General features: G+C 49.1%; 1 pseudogene; it reads left to right on the top strand.

Annotated features, from left to right (window-relative positions):
- Positions 1-2,746: 2,746 nt before the first annotated feature.
- LOC129201214 (olfactory receptor 10AG1-like) lies at positions 2,747-7,260 on the top strand (annotated as a pseudogene).
- Positions 7,261-7,784: the final 524 nt, after the last annotated feature.

The following is a 7,784-nucleotide window of genomic DNA, read 5'->3' as shown; positions in this document are numbered from 1 at the left end:
TGCTAGCAAAGGCCACCAGCGGTGTCCTGGAGTGTGTGAACTGGAGTGTCAGCAGGAGAGTGAGGGAAGCGACTGTGTCCCCCTGCTTATCGCTCTGTAGACCACCTGTACACTGCTGTGTCAAGTTTGGGGCCCCCCCTGGGGAGGGGGAGGAGGAGGAGGGAGTGAGCAGCTGTGTGCCTGCTGGGCTGTTGGCCAGTCAAGCCACCCCATGGAGGAAGATGTTGATAACTGGGAGCGAGCGCAGTGGGAGGCCTCCGAGATGCTCAGGGGCTGGAGCACATGCCTGGGAGGAGAAACTGAGGGGAAGAACCTTGTTCAGCCTGCAGAAGAGGCGGCCTCAGGAACCTCGTAGCAGCCTGCCAGTCCCTACGGAGACTTCTTCGGGAAGATGGAGCCAGTCTGGTCACCATGGTGCTCGGCAGGGGGAAAACAGACAAGAGTTAGATGATGGAATAAGGCAGGTTCAGCGCAGAGATAAGGAAAATCTTTTTCTCCACGAGGGTATCCAAGCATTGGAACTGGTTTCACACCTTGGGTGTTTTCCAGCCCCAACTGGATAAAGCCTTGAGCAACGCTGTCTGACTCCATACCTGATTCTGTTGTGAGCAGGACGCCAGAGCAGAGACCTCCTGAAATCCCAGGTGGTTTCCAGGGCAATGACGGAGAGAAAAAGAGGTCACCGCTGCCTCCTGCAGCATCAGGGACTGAGGAGTGTGCTCCTGCCTCTTGGCTCCTGACAACGGTAAGTGCCTTTTGGCCTGCCCTGAAATGCGGAGATAGTGTGGCAGCACAGACACCGCCAGCAGCAGCTGCAGGCATCTGTCCAGCTTGGCCGGGCTCACTGGAACGGGCTTCCTTCAGCTCTGAGAAATGCCGCCTGTGAGACAGTCACCGTATGAGAAGTTCTCTGGCAGTTTCCCGTCAGCAAAGCTGGCCGGAACTCTGCTCTACCTGTGATCTTGCAAAGCGCTGAGACATCGGAGAGTTACAAAGAATAGGCTGTATGTCTGAGGGCATTTTGAAATGACCAGGAAATGCTGGCATGTGGATAACCTGCATACAAATGGGTGCTTTGAGTTAAAGCCTTAATTTAACATACATGTGGGTATCTCACAGTTTTTTCAGAAAACAAAGGTATTTCTTTTTTTCGGTACACTTACATGAATCAGTAGGTAGATTAGAAAACAATCATGGTGACTTTTCCCTCACACCAACCCCAATGTTGTCTTGGAAACAAAGGTAACAAAGGAACAAACCTCTGTGAGATACATAAAACTCACAGGAAAAAGGCAGGAATGCCTTGGAAAAAGAATCAAACTACTAGGACCACATGTTTTTGTGAATCCAGATTTTTCTCGTGAGAAAACCCTTCTGTGTTTTTCATTTGGCTAATCTGAATGCTTTAATTACATGTTTTATGACCTGCTGTTCTCCTCAGTAATGCATCAGAGTTTAAGAAGACTTTGCAAAGGGAGTTAGCGATGGCTGGGGAGACACCGCCAGCATCCTCAGTCCTCTGCCTGGAAGAGCATATTCCTTCCCCATGTCAAACTGAGCTTCTTAAACATCTTTCAGCTGAGTCTCTTCTTCATAGGAAGACACCTGCTACTGCAGTGCTGCTTGCTTGGAGCTCACATCCTGCAAGTGCGCCCCGCAAGAAGTCTTGATGCTCTGGGAAGGTGGGAAATGCAAAGGGAAGGCTCAGTTCCCCAGGCAGCAAGAGCATTGCTCTGCTTCTGCGAGGGCTTGCAGGGGAGAGGGAAGCATTGCAGGGCTGGGATCAGAGCAAATGGGCCCTCGGCTGGATTTGTAAGCTGTCAGAAATCCAAGTGACAGAGCAGGAAACTTAGGAAAGCTGAATAATTCAGGACTCATGGAGAAGTTACAAAAGTCTGACCTGTTCAGAAAAAGTGGGTATCGTCAGGACATGACCCAATTTTAATCACCTTCTTCTCTGTATGACTGAAAACTGCATGAAGCCGTTTGATTGCTTGCATAAACGTGTCTTTTAGCACCCTGAAATCTTGTGGTTGATGCAGAGACTGCTGCTCATCTGTCTTGTTAAGAAGTCCCATGGATGCATCAGTATTACTCGATTCCTTGACGGACAGAAGCCTGTTTTAATTTTGATGGGATTCACCCTTTGCCATGTAAAAATGAATGATTCGGATCTAAATATATTCTCCCAGATCTTTGTGTGTGGACACAGTATCAAGAGATGAGCTCTTACACATGAGGAAAGCTGGGATTAATGTCTCTCACTAAGGTCTAAGAATCAAGCCATGCCTTGCCTTGCTTTGTTTTGATTGCCTCTCCGTGCCCAGCCCAGCCTTGCTTTCTCTTCCCCTTTTTCGTCCCTCTCCTCCTTTTCACCCAATGTCTTCTTAATGTTCTTACATTCAGTGCAGCTCCTACAAGATCTGGACAAGGAACGTAAGCAAGACTGTTCTTAAAGGGGCTAGTATTGATCCATTCTCTTCCTTTTCTCTCATCTCTCACCAGATATTCTAGGTAATAAAATCACCTCTAAAAAAAGAAAGTCAAATTTCTGTTATCCATGTGACAAAACCCAGACATTCAGGCTCAAGGATTCTGTTCTCTCCTCCCTTTACAAACCTCCCTGCAGCAAGCAACCCATGTTAGATTGCCAAACGTTCATGCATATCTTGGTCAAGCTTGCCTAACCCTGCAATCACGTGTCTGCTGATGTTTGTAATCTTTCTCCAGGCTTGGAGTGTACGTGATGGTGGACAAGCCATCAGCATCCTCTAAGAGGCTGTGGTTTGGCTTGCTCTGCATAGGGAAAATGCCCCAAAGAAAAGGCTTGGAGAACCACACCGTTGGATCTGGATTCATTCTCCTGGGACCTTCTGAGCACTCCAGCCTGCAGGGCCTGTGCTTCACCATATTCCTGCTCATCTACCTCGTGGCTCTCACAGGGAACAGCCTGATTGCACTCATCACAGTGCTGGACTCAAGCCTCCACAGCCCCATGTATTTCTTCCTGAGGAACCTGTCCTTCCTGGAGATCTGCTACACATCAGTCACTCTGCCAAAAATGCTGGTGGGTTTCCTGATGGAAGACGGCAGGATCTCCTTGCTTGGCTGTGCTGCCCAGCTCTATTTCCTGGTTTTGCTGGGCAGCATCGAATGCCTTCTCCTGGCTGCCATGGCCTACGACCGCTACATAGCCATCTGTGACCCCCCTGCACTACACCCTCATCATGAGCAGGGGTGTCTGTCTGCATCAGACTGCTGGTGGGGTCATGGGTGGTCGTCGTACCAGTGCAAGTAGGACAGACCTACCAGGTGTTCACTTTGCCCTTCTGTGCATCCCTGGACCTTCGCCACTTTTTCTGGGATGTCCCCCCTCTGCTGGAACTGGCCTGTGCAGACACTTTCTGGAACCAAGTGATGCTGTACACCATCATCCTGGTCTTTGTGATCCTTCCCTTCTCCTTCATAGTTATTTCTTACATTAAAATTATCAGGGCAATTCTGAGAATACCTTCAGTTCTGGGCAGACACAAAGCCTTTTCCACCTGCTCTTCACACCTCGGGGTGGTGACGCTCTTCTATGGCTCAGCCACAATCATCTACTTAAAGCGATGGTCAAGGGATTCTGTAGACCCTGACAAGTACCTTGCCCTGTTCTACACAATTGTGACCCCCATGTTTAAGCCTGAGGAACAAGGAAGTGAGAATTGCCTTGAAGAGACTCCTATGGACAAAGTGATACTACAGAGTATGTAAAATAGCCCCAAATAGTCCCAAATGCCCCACTGGGGTACGTGGTTGTCTGAAAAAAGGCATCCCACATTTGCCCCAAAAAACCCCACATGTCCAGCTTGGCTTCCATCCTCCTCAAGAAGGGGGAAGGTGGCCTGAGGCATTCCTGGTATGTCATGCCCCACCATGATTAATGCAAACAGCTCCTTCAAGCTCTGTCTGACCAATGTAAAGTTAAAGGGAAATAGTCGAATCGTGGTCAGCAGTCAATGAGGCCCAAAGGTGACACAACCGATGAAGAGATGACTACCCTCAGGTTTGAGAAATCACTTGCTAGACCCCATGGACTGTCTAGAGTGTCACTGCATGGAATCAGCCTAAAAACATCAAAAAAAAAAAAAAACTGGGGGGCTGAGATAAAGGCAGTTTATTAGGTAAAGCAAAAGCCGTGCACACAAGCAAAGCAAAACAAGGAATTCCTCCATCACTTCCCATCAGCAGGCAGGTGTTCAGCCATCTCCAGGAAAGCAGGGCTCCATCACGCGCAATGGTTACTTGGGAAGACACACACCGTCACTCCCAATGCCCTCTCCTTCCTTCTTTTTCCACCAGCTTTTATGGCTCAACACGATGTCATATGGTATGGAATATCCCTTGGTCAGGTGAGGTCAGCTGTCCCAGCCGTGTCCCCTCCAAACTTCTCGCTGGTGGGATGGTGTGAGGAGCAGAAAAGGCCTTGACATCGTGCAAGCACTTCTCAGCAGTAACTAAACCATCCCTGTGTTATCAACACTGTTTTCAGCACACATCCAAAACACAGCCCCATGCAAGCTACTATGGAGAAAATTAACTCCGTCCCAGCCAAAACCAGCACACGCATTTATGTACTGAATCTGCTTTGCCAGTCTGAAACTGTCTCTTTAAAAAATGAGCCAGTGGGGGGTTGTAGCCCAAATGCCTATGCAGCATGAAGTGGGTTTCCCCAAATGGAGCAGCTTTGCACAATGTCTGCTCCACGAGGGGAAATATCTCAGCCTGCAATTGCAAATGGCTGATGCTGTGGAGGACAAATGTGTTTCCTGAGACAATATTCGATAAGCAAACAATACAAAAAGATTGGGAAGGTGAATGGGTAGGACAGAAACAGGAAAATTGCCCATCCACTGGAGCTCTGCAGAAGGAGGCTGGAGTGGTGCCCAGCATGAGGTGGTACAGTGGGATCAGTACCTAGACAAGACTTTTGTAGGGAAGGCTTTGCAAAGGAATAGCCTGACCTCACCCACCTGAAAAATAGACCCCGGGCAGCGTATTGAAGTGATGGTGAGATATGTCCCGGGGTAAAAGACCTTTGATGAGAGAAGGCTGGAGAGCTTTGGGTTGCAGAGATTGGAGGTAGTCCTCTGGCAATCTGAGTAGACTAAGCTTTGGAAAGGAGGAAAATAAAAACGCTCTCAAGGTTGTTTAAGGAATTAGTGGTCCTGTCACTAATAACACGAACAGCACAGTGCTCTAATGGAATTCCTTCTTTTTCTTCATTAGGATTAATCAAAGCACTTCAATTTCATTCCCAACATTCATTTCTACTTTACAAAAGAGCCATAAGTTCTCAGCAGTTAGCCTCTGGCATGAAGTTCTTAAAACGCAGTGCTGCTTCTCTCACTGTTACCATTTCAATATTACACTTCTTAGACAGTATTGCCCTTAAATTATCCCTGCTTCATCTCTCTCCTCCCTGTTGTGTGGAGGAGAGGGAGGTGGAAGAGGGGAGCTGTTGCTTTTTTAGCCACAGGCGGCCAAGGGACAGACCCCAGCTTATGCAAAAGCACAAAGGAAGACAACATTTCCATGTGGTGTACACTAACACAACACCGCTACCTGCATTTCCAGTCTCTGATGTCCTAACTGTGCGGCAGGGAGCCTGGAAGCTCTGAGCTCCCTTCATCTGCCCTGCAATTCAGCATGTAAAATGAAACTAACCTCCTCAAAGAGATTCTTCTGGTTCTCTTCAGACCTACAGCACCACATTTGCCAGGAGACGGGCCAGGACAGGGAAAGTGGACTCGCATTCCTCTGCACAGAAAGCTTAGGTGTTCCTGGGAAGCTCGGGAGGCATGGCATACCGATTCCTGGGTTCAAGGAGCCGCTCAAAGGCTTTGTGTCCATTTCCATAACGGTGGATTCAATGCCTGGCACACGTGCAGCCTCTGTACTGGGATGCTGATGTCTATGGAGCAACCTGCTCCGACCTCCGAGCTGGCCCTGCTTGGAACCAAAGGTAGAACTAGAGACCTCCTGAGTACAGGAGCATTCCACCCTGAATCGTCCTATGACCCCCTGCTGCAGACACCCCCACCTCCAGCTGAATCCTTTCTCCTGGGGCACACTGCAAGGCACAGGCTTATGGAAGGGTTGTTGGGAAAGGGAGCGCTGGGATCTCTGGTCCAGCCTCCCAGCAAAGGGTGGGGTATCGCCAGTCCCACAGTCAGCTTGGCTGGAAACTGAAGACCTCCAAAGATGGAGATCACAGAGAGTTCTGGGTGTCCTGCTGCCGTCAGCAGCACCCTCTGTTCACTTTTTCTGAAGGCCCAGTGTGAAGGTCCCAGGAGGAAACTTGTGGCTGTTGCCTCTGCCAGGATTCAGCTGCCTTTGAGTGCCCTGCTCCTCACCTTCAGCAGACTAAAGAGACCCAGTTCCTTCTGCCTTTCCACACGGCTCGTGCTTTAGGCCCCAACTCTCATCACGACAAACTGCCTCTGGACATTCTCCAGTTTCTCCATCCACCTTTCAAAATGGGAAACCCACTGGCTCATATGGCATCCATCATAACTCCATGCCCTTCTCCTCAGGACACTCTTCAGCCAGGCACGTCATGGTCCTCATGCATGCGGTTTATTCTGCTCCAGATGCAGACCTTGCCTTTCTGTTGGCCAAAGGCACGAGGGTGTGAAGGTCCCTCTGGCCTGAAACTCCCACATGTCAGCATTCGAGATTTGTGGGTCAATGCCTCCAGCAGCATAGCAATATGGGGATTTCTCTCCTGCCAAGTATCAATAATTGTTCCCTATTCCTCTGCCAGGGCAATGCCCTGGACCTGTTCCGACATGAAATCACCCAGATCCTCAGGCTCCCCTGCTCAGATGTCCACCTCAGTGAGGCTGGGTTTATTGTGCTTAGTGCCTGTTTAGCATTTGGTGTTTTGTTTTCATTGTGGTGTCCTGTGTGCAGATCTTCAGGGCCGTGCTGAGGATCCCCTCTGAGCAGGGACGGCACAAAGCCTTTTCCACGAGCCTCCCTCACCTGGCCGTGGTCTCCCTGTTTAGCAGCAGTACCGTGTTTGCCCACCTGAAGTCCCCCCAATCTCCTCCCCATCTCTGGATCTGGTGGTAGCTGTTCTGTACTCTGTGGTACCTCCAGTAGTGACACACTATTTACAGCATGAGGAACCGGGAGCTCAAGGATGCCCTTGAGAAAATGATTCCAAGGACATTTTGCTACACTGACAGAATTACCACCTCTGTCCACAAATGATTCCCAGTGTATCTGATTCCAGCTTTTGTTTGTTTGTTTGTTGTGAGGTTGGGGTTTTGGTTTAGTTTCCTTTGGTTTAAACTATAATTATCATTATTGCTGTTGATATTTTTCATTCACGGTTTTTATGTTTCTTTCTTCACAAATATTTGCATTTACGTCACTGTATCTGAGTCATGTACCAACTTTGCATGTATAAGTGAGCCTGGCTGCCTTTATAAAAGTATGTTCAACACTGCTCAGAGTTAGCGTGACTCGTAGCATCTTGATAATACAGTGGGATCTCCCCGGTGCAGTGCTTTCTGTCTGGGCTCTTTCTCCAAAGAGGCATGAGGAACTGCCCCACTGAAATTCCTCTTCCTCCATGTGTTTGGGAGCAAAAAGCTCAGCGTCTGTTTGTGACCTTTTAGAGACGAGACGTCGGACGGGATTTATGCGTCACCAGTCGGTGTCTGATGACAGGTAAGATGGTGAGTGTAACTGAGGGGTGTGCCCAGGGCTCTCACACAGGTGACATTAAGGAC

The sequence above is a fragment of the Grus americana genome, unplaced genomic scaffold (genome assembly GCF_028858705.1).
Source record: "Grus americana isolate bGruAme1 unplaced genomic scaffold, bGruAme1.mat scaffold_848, whole genome shotgun sequence".
Taxonomy (NCBI): domain Eukaryota; kingdom Metazoa; phylum Chordata; class Aves; order Gruiformes; family Gruidae; genus Grus; species Grus americana.
This window is presented reverse-complemented; position numbering and strand designations above follow the sequence as displayed.